At 37.2% G+C, this 13,868-nt stretch overlaps 1 long non-coding RNA gene across 1 annotated transcript; it reads right to left on the bottom strand.

The window, feature by feature from the left end:
- Window positions 1-3,969: 3,969 nt before the first annotated feature.
- Window positions 3,970-13,326, bottom strand: LOC311290132. The gene is made up of 3 exons (XR_014627328.1): window positions 13,259-13,326; window positions 12,545-12,786; window positions 3,970-5,633 (listed from the first exon to the last, which is right to left on the bottom strand). It is a non-coding gene; the product is annotated as an uncharacterized lncRNA (long non-coding RNA).
- Window positions 13,327-13,868: the final 542 nt, after the last annotated feature.

Below are 13,868 nucleotides of genomic sequence, written 5' to 3'. Positions count from 1 at the left end.
AAGGAACAAGGAATGGCTGGAACCAGGTACAAAATACGCTGGCAAAGGATGTTCGGCAGTTGTCCCCACAGCATCAGACTTTTTCACTGGAGGCATTTCACTCCCTGATCCTGCACTTTGCACCAAAGCACACTGGGTTCTCCTTTCTTGGGATGTACAGCAGGTAAGTGTGTGATGTGAAAGAATGAGTACTTTCTGAAGCTAATGCAGTCAAACACAGCAGGCCAAATTTTTTTCTATGTGTTGTTTTTACTTCTGGGTTTATTTACATATGCACAACTTGTAATGGGTAAAAATGACACTTTTTCTACAGACTTCTGGCCAAAGCCCTGCATTTCAACCACAATGGCAGCAGAGAAGTTGCTCGAACCAGTGATGGTGAGGCGTGTTATGCGGTTCGCTACTCAAGGTTCCGCAAAGGTGGCTGGGTAGTCCGTCCTGTTAAGGAAAAGCCATCATATGGTGGGCAGTTTCAGTCAGTTCTTAAATATTAAGCAAGTCAGACCATGAGTTAGCAATGAATGTGATCTACACTTTTGCTTCCTTCTCCCAGCATATGCATCAGCCCTCATGGAGTCTCTGAGAGAGGAATACTCCAGGTCACCACAGGATCTGCAAGAACGCAGCACAGTTTTGTCTTCCACTACACCTGCTCCCCTTTCCAGATCCCTCCAGAGGATCAACAAGGATGAGGCTGTTGGCGTGTATCTATCACAGCATTCACGATTTAACACGTTAATAACATCTTAGTGTGATACCCGAAAGATTGTTAAATTGTATATATGATCATTAAAAGTTTTATACGACAACTTGTGATTGTTGGTTTATTTTCTATTGATTGTTGTTACGACACGTAAGGTCTGTGTGCGTGTTTTGTGTGTGTTGCTGTGGGTGTTTTCTGTCTCTCTTCTGCAGGTGTCTTGAGTTTGGCGCGGTGAGGATCCCGCAGCTAAAGCGGATCAGTGGCAATTAGTGGGGTGTATAAGTTGAGCCAGTGAAGTGCTCTCGAGTCTCTCACTTTTCTTGGGCGGCTCGCGATTACTGTGTGGGTTGTAGCGCGATCTGCTGGGTGCTGATCTTAGCTTCTCCCCGCGCCGTTTGTCAAGTGACTCTGTGGAGGCAGTTGTCGGACCGGGGTTCCTGATCAGCTGGAAGTCGGCGTGGTGAGCGGCGGGTAATCTCCGCGTGCGTTTTCAGTAACGCGGTGGGAGCCGTGGAGACTGTATATTGTGTTGCACTTTTTTATTGAGTGTTTTTGTAGTTTACTTTATATGAGGCAAATAAATACATGAACTTGACACGTTTTTGAGTCATCCTTGGTTTTTCCACCCTGAGTATATATCTGTTTGTTAGTCCCACACCCCTAGACAAGCCGGGGACTTAACAATTGTCAACAAAATTGGGCCATTCAAAACCTTTATAGAGTCCTCCTTCCTCTGGAAACTGTCTTCTAATGGCTGACACAACACATGCAGGTAGAGTGGACAACCTGTCTGTACAGAGACCGCGTTTCTTTACAGTGTGTTCAGGGCACAGGCAGCTAGCGGATGGTGAGGAGATGTTTGCGGTATGTGAAAAAAATTATATTTTGGCCTAAAAAAACGTGTGAGATTGCTTAGAACAGTCTTTTTAGCTTGTTTTACGGTGTGTACTTTACTCTTAACACCTTTTACCTATTTATTTATTATTCTCAGGTAAGGTAAAGAAAGTCAAATCTGACCTAAACCATAAGCATTCAAAAGGTACTTACAATTTGGTCAGAAGACTCCCCTGTGGTATGTTCTCATTAAAAGTCTTCCAGCATCATAAATCTCAGTAGGCAAATTTTGTAATCAATTAAATTTCTTTTAATTGGTTACTTTTCTTTTTATAATAAACAAAAATATAAAGGCAAATAGAACTTCATCGTTTAAGTATAAAATACAATAATCATGTTTTGAATCAAAGGTGTAGTAAGCTCTGGGCTTCTTATCTTCTGCTTGGGGTTTCTTGTCCTCAGCTCTGGGCTTCTAGGCGTCGGGGGCACTGGCGTATCAGTATCCCCAGAGGCAGTCAGTTCATCAGTCTTTTATACTTCTGTTGTTTTCAACAGACGTTAGGTTGGTTCTTCTCCAAAGTTTCCCAGATCCTTCTCCAGGCAGGTGCAAGCGGTCCACCTCTTCATGTCCTTGAACTACAGTAAACTCAACTAAGATGGCTGAGTTCATTTAAAGTTCTAGGAGTCTAGCGCACACACATAATCACACTTTTCTGCTCCTCTCAACATGGGTTGGCACAGTCACATATACATACATAACCATTTACTGTACATCTATGCCAAAACAATATAAGCCATCTTTTACAAACAAAATAAATAACAACATTGAATGCAATGCATTATATCCAATACACTGGCTAAGCATGTGTAACAAAAAGGCGTCTACAATAAACAAGGAGGCAGGTAATTGCATTTTCTTGATATTATACAACAAGCTCAAGAGTAATAAATTATCTCTACCCTAAACATACTCATGTCCAGGCACGTGCACACATAGACATCAAAGGGGGCTTGAGCACCTGCCCTTTTTATTCCTGGAGAGAAAGTGCCCTTTTTTCTGGGGTGCTTTTTTTTTTTTTTTTTGTGCAAAATAATATATATTCCTGTTTGCGCACAGCTTCCCTGTCAAACAAATATACAGTATTTATTGAAGAATAGTATATCTAAATATCAGGTCAGGAGTCCCTGGGGAGTAGATGTGAATGGTTTTGACGTGAACTATTCGCTTTTTTGTTATGCGTCTGGTGTGAAAGGGCCTTAAAGCAGTCATTTTTCCACACTACTGCAATGCCAAGTTATAGTGTTGGTTAAGCAAGTGGTTATGAAATAACAGAATACAGATTTAATGATGACTCAGCAGCGTCCTCCATCGGCCCGGTGGGCTGTCAAAACATGACTGCACATTCAAAAATGATTACTAAGTGATATGCTAATGATTTACAAATATGTTTTAAATTATCTTTAAAAAAATAAGTAAATCATGAATTATATAAAATCAGATCATTAGTAGATGGTTAAAGGAGTCATAATGTAGAAATTTCACTTTTCCACGAGAATCAATGTATGTTATGATTGCATAATGATTATACACTGGCCGGGAAGCCGATATTTAAAAGTGAAGCGTTTGTTTACCTCGGGGTTTGTAAAATAGGCCACGCGCACGCGCACGAAAAAACGAGATTTTGATTTCTTCCCCTTCTTGACGTCAAGACGGGGGAGGATATACCAAATATGGACACCGCAAACCTATGCCGCGGGAAGCCCGCCCCTCTCCCCCTCTCCCCCTCAGATTCAGTTTAGTTGACTCGAGAAAGATGGAGAAATCGAGTGCACACCTGAGATGCTCTGTGGGTGACTGCCACAAACAACATGCAAATGTGTTTTATCTACCAAAAACGGACGAAACTATCAGGGAACAGTGGATGAAATTCATTTTTAATGACGCTGTCCCAACAACTCTTTCAAGTGGCGTATCGTTAGGTGTGTGTGCTAAACATTTTACACCGGAATCTTTTACAAATTTGGGGCAGTATCAGGCGAACTTGGCCTCGAAGCTCCGTTTGGGAAAAGGTGCCATCCCAACCATCAGGGACTTGCCAGGAATTGAAAAGGTAAGACTGTGTTTTTATTGCTCTACTGTGGTTAACAAATAGCAGCTAACTGCTAATGCGGCTATTGTATGTAACGTTACCTTCGAGGTAAACACGGGGAATGGACTCTACGAATGCTAGCCACATCTTTCCACTTTGTTTTACACTAGCAGCTACAGTAGTGACGGTACAGGAGTCCATGCTCAGTGGCTAAAACTGTTTAAATGCAAGTATGAAAACAATATACCACTAAACATTATTAGCCAAACTCATGCAAAACATGCAGTTTGAAAATAGCTTTCAGTTAGTGGGGCTTCTGTAAGAATGTATCTGGCAATGGTGTATTTTTTCTTTTTTCTTTGGTTGTGATTACAATTTCACTAACAATAAGTACCGTCACATTTATTGAGCTATTGCAGTATTTTGTCTATGTTTTTGTACCGCTTGGAAGTAGTAAAATACATTCCTGCAACCAATCAACGCGCCCCTCATTTGCATTATTATAATGACCGTCCACGACAGCCAAAACATCGCATCAGATCTCGCGAGACAATAATGCCTTTAGAAATAAGGGTCTGAGGGGCTCTGTGTTGATTTTTTTTCCACTTTTCTTTTTTAGAAGTGCCTAAAATACTATAATAGAGCATTTGGGTATCCAAGGTAACACAACATTATGACTCCTTTAAGTTACTAGGCCTAGTTGATATATTATTATGTCAAACTTCTTTTAGCATCATCATCAATGGTTAATAATGAAAAAACAATGATCAAACCAATGGTAAATCATCAGTATATAGTTTATTGATGCATTGTGAAGTTGTAAGCAGGTCTGTGTTCAAAAGCACAAACATGCAAGTGTTAAAGCAATGTTTTAAAGAGTAATTTTTAGTTTTCAAGCAAATAAACATTTACAGTCAGGGGATTGCAGTGGGTTGTGTTAAGTCTTTTCACTCTTCAGCACAAACTTGTGTTAATGAGTGATAATGTGAACCAGTTTTACATTCCACTGAAGCTCACATCAGGTTCACAGCAATTAAAGAGTCCATGTGTATCAGAGAAGACAGCTGTCTGTACCCTCACCAGTCAGCACTTACACTGCAGTAAACGCATGAATAAATCATTATACAGAGCTTTCTGCATCCCCTAATCTAAAGCCTAAACTATTCATCACACATAAACATGTTTCATATTTATAAATCTTGCTGTTACAAATTAAGTGTGTAACGCGATCTCATGAGTGTATCAGTACGTAAAGTGTCGGTCTGGCATACTTGAATTTGTATAAACACTAACATACAAATGTTAACTTTACTTTTCTTTACTCTACTTCTCCCCAGCATGAATTTTCATGTGGACTTTAAGGTTTCCAAGTTGATTAAAAGTATTTCCACACCGTTGGCATATCAGAGGATTCTTTTCTTTGTGAACTCTCATGTGTTTTATAAGGTTTCCTTTCTTAGTGAAACTTGTTCCACACTGTTGGCAGGTGAAAAGCTTGTCTCTAGTATGAACTATCAAATGGTAAGTTAGGTTTTGTTTTAGCCTGAAACTCATTCCACAGTGTTTGCAGATGTAAGGTTTCTCTCCAGTGTGAATTCTCATGTGGTTTGTAAGGTTTCCTTTTTGCCTGAAACTATTTCCACACTGAGAGCAGGTGAAAGGCTTCTCTCCAGTGTGAATTCTCATATGGACTTTAAGGTTTACTTTTTCACTGAAAATCATTCCACACTCTTGGCAGGGGTGAAGCTTCCTCCTTCTAGTGTGAACTCTCATGTGGACTTCAAGGTGTCCTTGCTTTTTGAAACTTAGTAAACACAGATGGCAGGTGAAATTGCCTATAGTCCCTGTCTTTGGTGTATTTTGAACCGTTTTTTGTGAAGAAGTTGTTTCAGCCTGTGAGCAATTCAAAGACTTATCTTCAGTTATGATATCATGATGTGTCTTGTACTGATCTTTCTCTTCCATTTCATTCAGATCTTGACTCTCCTCTTTCAACGGCATCAGGTCTGAGGCGAAAAAAGACAGAAAAGTTAATCCCAGTTTAATGCCACAAAGCACAAACATTTAGACTCATAAACTAATAACATGCATATTAGATCCTATACACCAGGGGTGCCAAACTCTTCTTGAAAGGTTTCCAGGATGCATTTGCACCACCAATATGAACTCAGAAGTGACGTATGCTTTCACAAAAGTCCTGCCTCTCTGGTTGTTGTGAGACTTTAATTTTTGACGGGGTGGCAGACTTATATATTGACAGCATTGAGAATGCCAGAGCCTGAGCACTCACCACTACCACCACTTATAATGCACATGTGGTTGATGACTTGGGATAGCAGAAACGAGAATGGAGTTCACTGGTAAAATCTGCATTTACGTGCATTTTAAGAGAATGGTGTGGGTGTGATCCGATACCAAAAATTATCGGCCAATACCGATCCGATACCAGCGCAGTTTTTTTTTTTTTTATCAAGTAGAATTTCTATAACTCTGTGTTGAACTGATAATCACTATTTTGTGTGTTAAACACAATCTACTTAATACAGACAACATTATTATTATAAAAAAAAAAAAATATATATATGATCATAATCTGACATAAATGCTATTATAAACTAGATTAGTGGATAATTCAGCAGTAAAGTTTAGTCTAGAAAAATCACGAGTGCACAATAATTGTATAAAATCTGAACATTTTGTGAAAAAAAAGAAAGTTTAGTGGGGAACAAATAAGAGACAATAATTGTAACACTAAATCTGGTAAAACGTTACACATTGCTCTTTGTATTGTTGTAAAATACATTTACACAAAACGCTTATGCGCATCCCGAGTGCAGAATGATGCGCTTGAAGCAACATGAGTCACAGCGTGCAGCGCGTCGAGTCCGCATTGAAAAGTTTAAAGCACAAAGAAAAGACATACTGATGCATAGTGTATTATACAGTATCTATCTATGCAATAGTCTATTCAGCATTTTCTTTTAACAGTTTTAAATTTCAGTTACTGTGTGCGTGAAGAATGCTCTGACTTTACGCCAGTGTTGTGATCTAACAGACACCCGGTAGAAAGTAACATGATTAAGGTACAGCAATAAAGTCCAGCAAGATAAAGTTGTTTTATGCAAAACCATAGACCTTTATCTACAGATCAAGTGTAATAATAGTAACATTGAATCATCTTGGAGAGAGTTTCATCCTGTTAACTGTCGTAACCGAACGCGACACGCTGTTTGAATGCTAAATGAAGAATGATTGACAGCCGCAGCTGAGAGAAACATTTACGTGATCTTGAATTTAACGACTTAAATATTCATTTATATCTCACATTATACTATATAATGGCTTCAGAACACTTATAATATTGTGCACGAAAACTTTATGGTGCTTTATAATGTTTGTGTGCCTTTTGTGGGGCTTAACAATTACACAGAATAGTATACGCACAATATTGGATTTGGATCGGCCTCGTCTGAGCGATACCCGATCCCGCAAAAATGGCAGTGCATCCCTAGTGGATACACTATTTATTAGCAAGGTAACTGAGAACTTAGCAATTTAAAACAATAAATTCGTAAGCACATAACACAAAAACACTTCTCTTAATACAAGCATGACTTTTGATTATTCTAACACATTGATATAATAATTGTTTATCTATTGTTTATCTTTGTTTAATATATATAAAGAACCGATAAAAATACAGTTAAAGTACCGGATCGATAAGCAGTATCGGTAAGAGTAGGAATACCGTTAAAACCCTACTCCCGGTCAATGCTCCCGACAACTGCCCAGACATGGAGCTACTTCAGCCACCAGTCTCCCCAGTCCCTGGTAAGATGCCAAGCCCTGGTCCTTCATCAGAGATGGCATCCGACTCAGAGACTGAGGTAGAGCCTACCGCGCCTGAGCTAGAGACTCAAAATAGTTAGTTTGGCAGCTCAGTGAAGCAGCACTTTAAACATTTTTATATATATATATATATATGGGCCATTCTACAGAATTGGTGCAAAGTCAGAGTTGGAAACATCTTGAATTTTTTTGTTTTTTTCCCACAAATTTTGCATGTATGCAAATTGTATAATATCCAAGGTACGCTTTTCTAGTAATTGTGCAGTTAATTCTCATATTGTATTTTCAGAAAATGCTGGAATATTTTCCTTCTCCCCAAATTTGTCACTACCGAAACACAATATTAAATCATTTATTAAGAAGGCTTATAATGACCTATTAAGATTTTGTTTACATCTACCTTATAAATATATATTTTTTCTATTTTTAAAAAATATTTTTACAGGTTAAATCAATAAAGATTATAGTTTGAATAATATTTTAAGTGTAATTTATGAGATTTGTTGTATTTTGAACCCAATCTTTCTTTGTAGAAGGCATAAAGTTTATCGTACTGATTTCAAAGTTAAGGATTCATTAGTTTGAATATGCATTGAACCAAACACTATCATAACATCTTAGTTGATAATTCAATATACTTTATTTTTGACAAAACATCCCATGTTACGGTAGTGACTGCACATTTTTGGTAGTGACAGTAATGTTTTGGTAGTGACCACAATACTTAGTTTGCCATGGCTGAATCAGACTGTCCACATTGTATGTTAATATAAATAAATAACTATGATGCACATGCAGTCAGTACATATAGCAGACACACATCTGACAGTAAATATCTTATAAGAACACCTAGAGCTATTCTATACTTTGGGTCTTGAGGTGCAAGTGAGAAGAGGTATGCTCATAGATTTTTCTTCCTAAAAAAAACCCAACAACTTACAATGTACTGTAGACTCAGAACCACTTTGTTTTATTTTCACATTTTCAACATTTTGTTTGAGTCATTCAGATAAATCTCCAGAACCACTGAACTGTGTGTGTGTGTGTGTGTGTGTGTGTGTGTGTGTGTGTGTGTGTGTGTGTGTGTTTACATAAAACATTAATTTCAGAATAATTTTTCTCATTCAGATAAATCTCGAAAACTACTGAACTGTGTGTGTGTGTGTGTGTGTGTGTGTGTGTGTGTGTGTGTGTGTGTGTGTGTGTGTGTGTGTGTGTGTGTGTGTGTGTGTGTACCCTAACCTAACCCTAACCCTAACCCCCAGTGTGTATGTGCACTGATGCCTGATCACCCTCACTGGAAGTGCTAGGTGGTGTGGAAGCCCTGCAAAATGTCTCCACCTCTTTTTGTCTTTTCACCATCATCCTGTGTCTTTTCTGTCTTTTCCTCCATGCTTTTCTGACATGTCTTTGCTCCCTGTCAGATAATTCACTGATAATCTTCCACTTTCCTTCTTCCCTTCGTTTCTTATTTCTTTCTCTTTCTTTCCTTAAGTATTCCTCGTACTTCACTGGGTCTTCCCTCAACCTTTGTTTGTATTCTCTCGGTCTCTCTGTTGTAGTTTTTCTATTTTTTTTAGGCATGTTGGTGTTTTATGTCATTCTCCCTGTCAAGTTAATCATAGAAATGAACATTACTGACAACAACCTTACACCTAAGCTAGTATCATGGACTGCAACCTTAAGTAATTGTAACCTCATCACATTACAGAATTTTAACAGAATCTTGCATACTAAAACACTACTAAAACATACTACAGTAGTAATTATTTGCATAACTGTACTAAAATGTAGTTTATTCCTCCAACTAAAGGATTATGTGTTCCCTTTTGTCACTACCAAAACAATAATGTCACAACCGAAACTTCAAGACATGTTTCGGTTGTGACTGTTTTGGTAGTGACAATTTTAGATACTTTTGAGCCTAGCTCCAAGATGCTAATCAGCACATGGTTAGCAATCACTGGTCAGAACAGTTGAACACATATAACAACTAAATTTTATGGAATAACATCCAAAAAAGTTTTCTCAATAGCAGAAAAAATTAGTTTGGTAGTGACATTCCTTAAAGTTACACACCGATTTTTAGACTTTATAACACATTTACTTCAAAATGATGGGATCAATCTGCTCACCATATAGCACATGAGAGAGAGGGACACAGGAATATTTCCTGATCAAAAATGTAGGGGTGTGGTTAAAATCAGTCTCAGCCAATGGACTACAACATTCACTGTTTTGGTAGTGACATGAAAATGCAGGACACGTTTTTTTTAGATAAAGTTTCATGATTTAAAAATAAAATATAAAATAAATATTTTTTTTTACTTCATTTTTAAAACAAAAACAAAAATATTTTTTTTAAAACAAGAATGGAAAAATTTGCAAAAATATTTTCAATATCATTTTCACAAGTTGAAATTTAGGGGTTAGGGTTTGGGACAGCCACCTCCTAATTGAAAGTAGCCCATAAATGATGATTTCATATATATAAAGCTTACTGATATCTTAAATATTATTGTGGGTTTCAATAGATAATTGAAGGATCTTAGTAAACATCTAAGATTTTAATAATTAAATGCTTTTCAAATGTGTTTTTTGGATGAGGGACAGCAGTTTGCACCAATTCTGTAGAATGGCCCATATATATACACTGTATATTATACAGTATAATTGTGCTTAAAAAAAAAAAAGATTTTTTTTTTTACCTACACCTTATTCTTGTTTAAAATCATTTACATAATAAATATGAATGTATAGAGCGTGATAAAAAGGTGACCTTGAAATTGTGGCGTTAAAGGTGACGCAAGCCGAGGAAAAATGTTGTGCTGGTGCACCTAAAAAAAAAAGTTAGGCGCACCAGTGCAACCAAGGCAAAAAGTTAGTCTGGAGCCCTGGCCGCCCAAAAACACATTAAAACATATAGGGGTCACTGAAGCCAATAGTTTAAGGGACCATCTCTTTGATAAAGCCTTACTTTCCAGTTAGACTAAAGTGTAGCTCTTCTTGAGAGAAAACGCATTATCTTGATGTTTTGAGAGGACTCTCCTGTTTATAGTTAGAGCCTGGCCAAATCCAACCTTGGAAAAGATGTGTGTCGGTGTGTGTGTTAGTCTTCTTGGTTACAGGTTAAGGAACCACTGGTATTGTTGCAGATTGATTGAGTTGTTCGGGACATGCTGGCACCCGGCAACCCAAATCTGCAACCAGGAAGGTCACGACGTGCCTAACTTCAGGGTCTGAGTGTCAGCTGCTTATACCATGGGCTGTTTAAATACTCGATTCTGATTGGCTGGAAGGTGTGCAGTAAAACCGTTTAATGCACAGGAAGTTCCAGTCAGTTTGATTACAGTTCGAAATTAATCCGCTCCTATGAACATTGGTAACCATAGTAACACAGTTACACTTGCAAGCAGAGTGAGGGGCCGATCACACCTGACGCGTTTTTTTGCAGTGAGAGGCGCCTATTTTCAATTGGTTTCCTATGGCAGCGAGCGTTCTGCGCGCTGTTTAAATGCGCCTGCTGCGCCTCGCATCTTTGAAGTTGAAAAAAAAGCAACTCCGAGCGGAAAAAGCGCCCGACGTCATCACGTTTTTTTCCGCTGTCCAATCGAATGAAGTGCCTTTTGCCTGGTAAGAAAAAATTTTAATTCCACTTTACGAAATATGAATTTCCTGTTACCCGTGTAAATTCCGTAAATCTTTCGTCGACCGTGAAACTGATGCACAGGTCGTTAACTAATCCAACGTGGAAAACTAGACATCAACTGCATGCTGAACGATTGTTTCATTCAGGACCTAATTTAGGCAAGTTATCTTATTTTTTATTTTTTATTTGTTCATTAAAAATAAACACCAAACAAAGATACATTTTTACTAATAAAAAGATGGTGAGATTTCAGCCATTTTCTCTTCAGTGGGGAATTGTTTCATTATAAGTTTCAAAATGTAGTGAAACCGTAAAATGGAATTCTGAGTCATCTATAAGATATCCATTTAAACAACATAGACTAAAACAATAGACTGAAATCACGAAACGGCCTTAATTCCTCGATTTAATGACTTGAAAAAAAACACAAAATGGTTGCCTTAAGCCTCATTTGAAAGTCACGTTGGAATAAACAAAGGCCAGTCCTGTATTTCCCAGGACAGTCTTTCAGCTCTATATTTATTGACCCAACTTAGTAGGAAAAATTCATGTTTTGTCCCGTATTTCTTCCCTTCTAAATTGTCTTTGCTAGGTTATCATACAAAAGCGAATAGTAGTTTCTGTCACGAGAGAAAACAAAATTACTTTCAACATTTGTTGAAGCTGTTACTTTCTTTACTTTAGATATTGAGCAGTAGTTTATGGTTTATTTCGACGTGACGGTGGTTAATACTTTCTCAGTAACAGTTAGCAGTCAGTGCAGTGCACAAGGTAGGCTAACAGTTCCTCTTGCTTCAGGACCATTTTGCTTTTATTCCTGTAGGTAAGATATCAATATAAAATGTCATTTTGAATGATATAAAGCAAACATTGTTGAATTGACTGCAATATTGCAACTCATTCTATTATGCTTTTATTTTAGATCAGATTTATCAAATAGTTGATAAAGGGGGAGAGCTCCTTGGCTGCATGCTTTCAGTTTTAAATGTTTATAATTTTTTCCAGTTCAAGATTCTTGAATATTTTGTCTCTTTATATTGATCACTTTTCTTCACATTTCTAAATTAATGCAGGGGCAAAGCTGAGATACGTACAAGGAGAGGAAGATACAGACGACGAGCAGCCATCTACAAGCAGTTCACATGCTGTGATGCTGCTATTGTGTTGCTGGTATTGAGTTGAGTTTATGTTTGGTAATAAAAAGTTAAACTGGCAAAAACAAAGTTTTTTTTTCTTGGGGTGGGGCGGGGCATCATAAAGGAATTATGCTTATACAACAATATTATATTATATTCTTTTATTATAGCCAAAGTGGCTACCAGCAGCAATGGGCACACCCCTAAAAAATATAATTTATTTCTGTAGAGCTGGACATTTTAATAGGGATCAGATGACTGAGTTCAGCTTTGAGAAACTAACCTGTTTGTTCCTCAGTTTCTTCATGTTTCACTCTGAATGTTTCTTCAATCTTCATGTCTTCACTCTCCTCTTTAATAAACTCAATCTTTGTATGTTCCTCAGTTTCTTCTTGTTTCATTCTGGATGTTTCTTCAATCCTCATGTCTTCATTCTCCTCTTTAATAAACGCCATCTTTATAATAGTGTTGTGTGGATCTCAGTTCTTCACCAGGAATTTTTCTGTGTTTTGTGTGTGTTTTTTCCTGTTTAAAATTAGAATAATTAACAGAAAGAAAAATAAATCCAAACTAAACCTCTGTGTGCGTCTCAATCTGCTCTAGTTCAGTAAATTAGTTCAGCAAACTAGTAAGGGAGCCAGTCAGATTTAATGTACTTAAAATCACCTGATTACACAAAAAATAGCACTACAAATTATAAAGACATTTAATATATTAAGCAGTTTGAGTATTTAATGATTTGTAGAAATAGAGATATAAATAGAAATATAACACTTCGAATCATTTTGAAAAAGTATTTGATTCACTGCTCGCCAGAGACCGAATTGAAACGCACCTTTTGTTTATTCACGAGTTTTCATTGTTACTTTACTCACACGACGTTAATAAATGTTAGATAAAGAAATGCATTGTTAAACTGAATAATGCCTAAACCAGTAGGCGTCGCTTGAAGACGATTAAACGGTTTCTATCGCGTTAAACACCTTAAAACACAAACCTTTCCTCAGCCGAATCACAACAGATGCGGGAGCGCGGCGCCGCCTTATGACGTCACACTCGGAGACCAAATTAAAAGTCCTGTTCACACGCTGCAGGTTACAATCACAAAAGTGCATAGAAAATTATGTAGAAAAAATATATCTAAAAGATGACACAACTCAGAGCTGAATGTATTGGTGAAATACATTTAATAACGCTATGGTAAGTTAATAATACAGTTCACATTAGCAATTAAAAAGAAAGATTAAAGCAATAACACAATTAGTTTGGTGTAGAAATCATGAACAAACCTTCCCATCTCTCAGCAAACTAGCAAAAAAAAAATAATAATAATAATAATACAAATAATTATTGGGATCACTGCATCATCTGTGCCTTCTGATAACTGGGGAGGTACTCAGTCAAAGAAGAAACAATCTAAAGGGACATTCTCCTCAACATTCTCTTATTCCTTCACAAAAACATATAAATCTGTATTGGTTTTATGATTTACACAGACTGGCTGTGTATTAATACATGCACAAATTAAGATTACAACTTAAATGTAAGATTCAACCTTAAATTCAGCTTAATTGACATTCAAATAAAACTTTTTCTTACAAAAGTAA

Source organism: Rutilus rutilus (genome assembly GCF_951802725.1).
Source record: "Rutilus rutilus genome assembly, chromosome: 4".
NCBI lineage: Eukaryota > Metazoa > Chordata > Actinopteri > Cypriniformes > Leuciscidae > Rutilus > Rutilus rutilus.
This window is presented reverse-complemented; position numbering and strand designations above follow the sequence as displayed.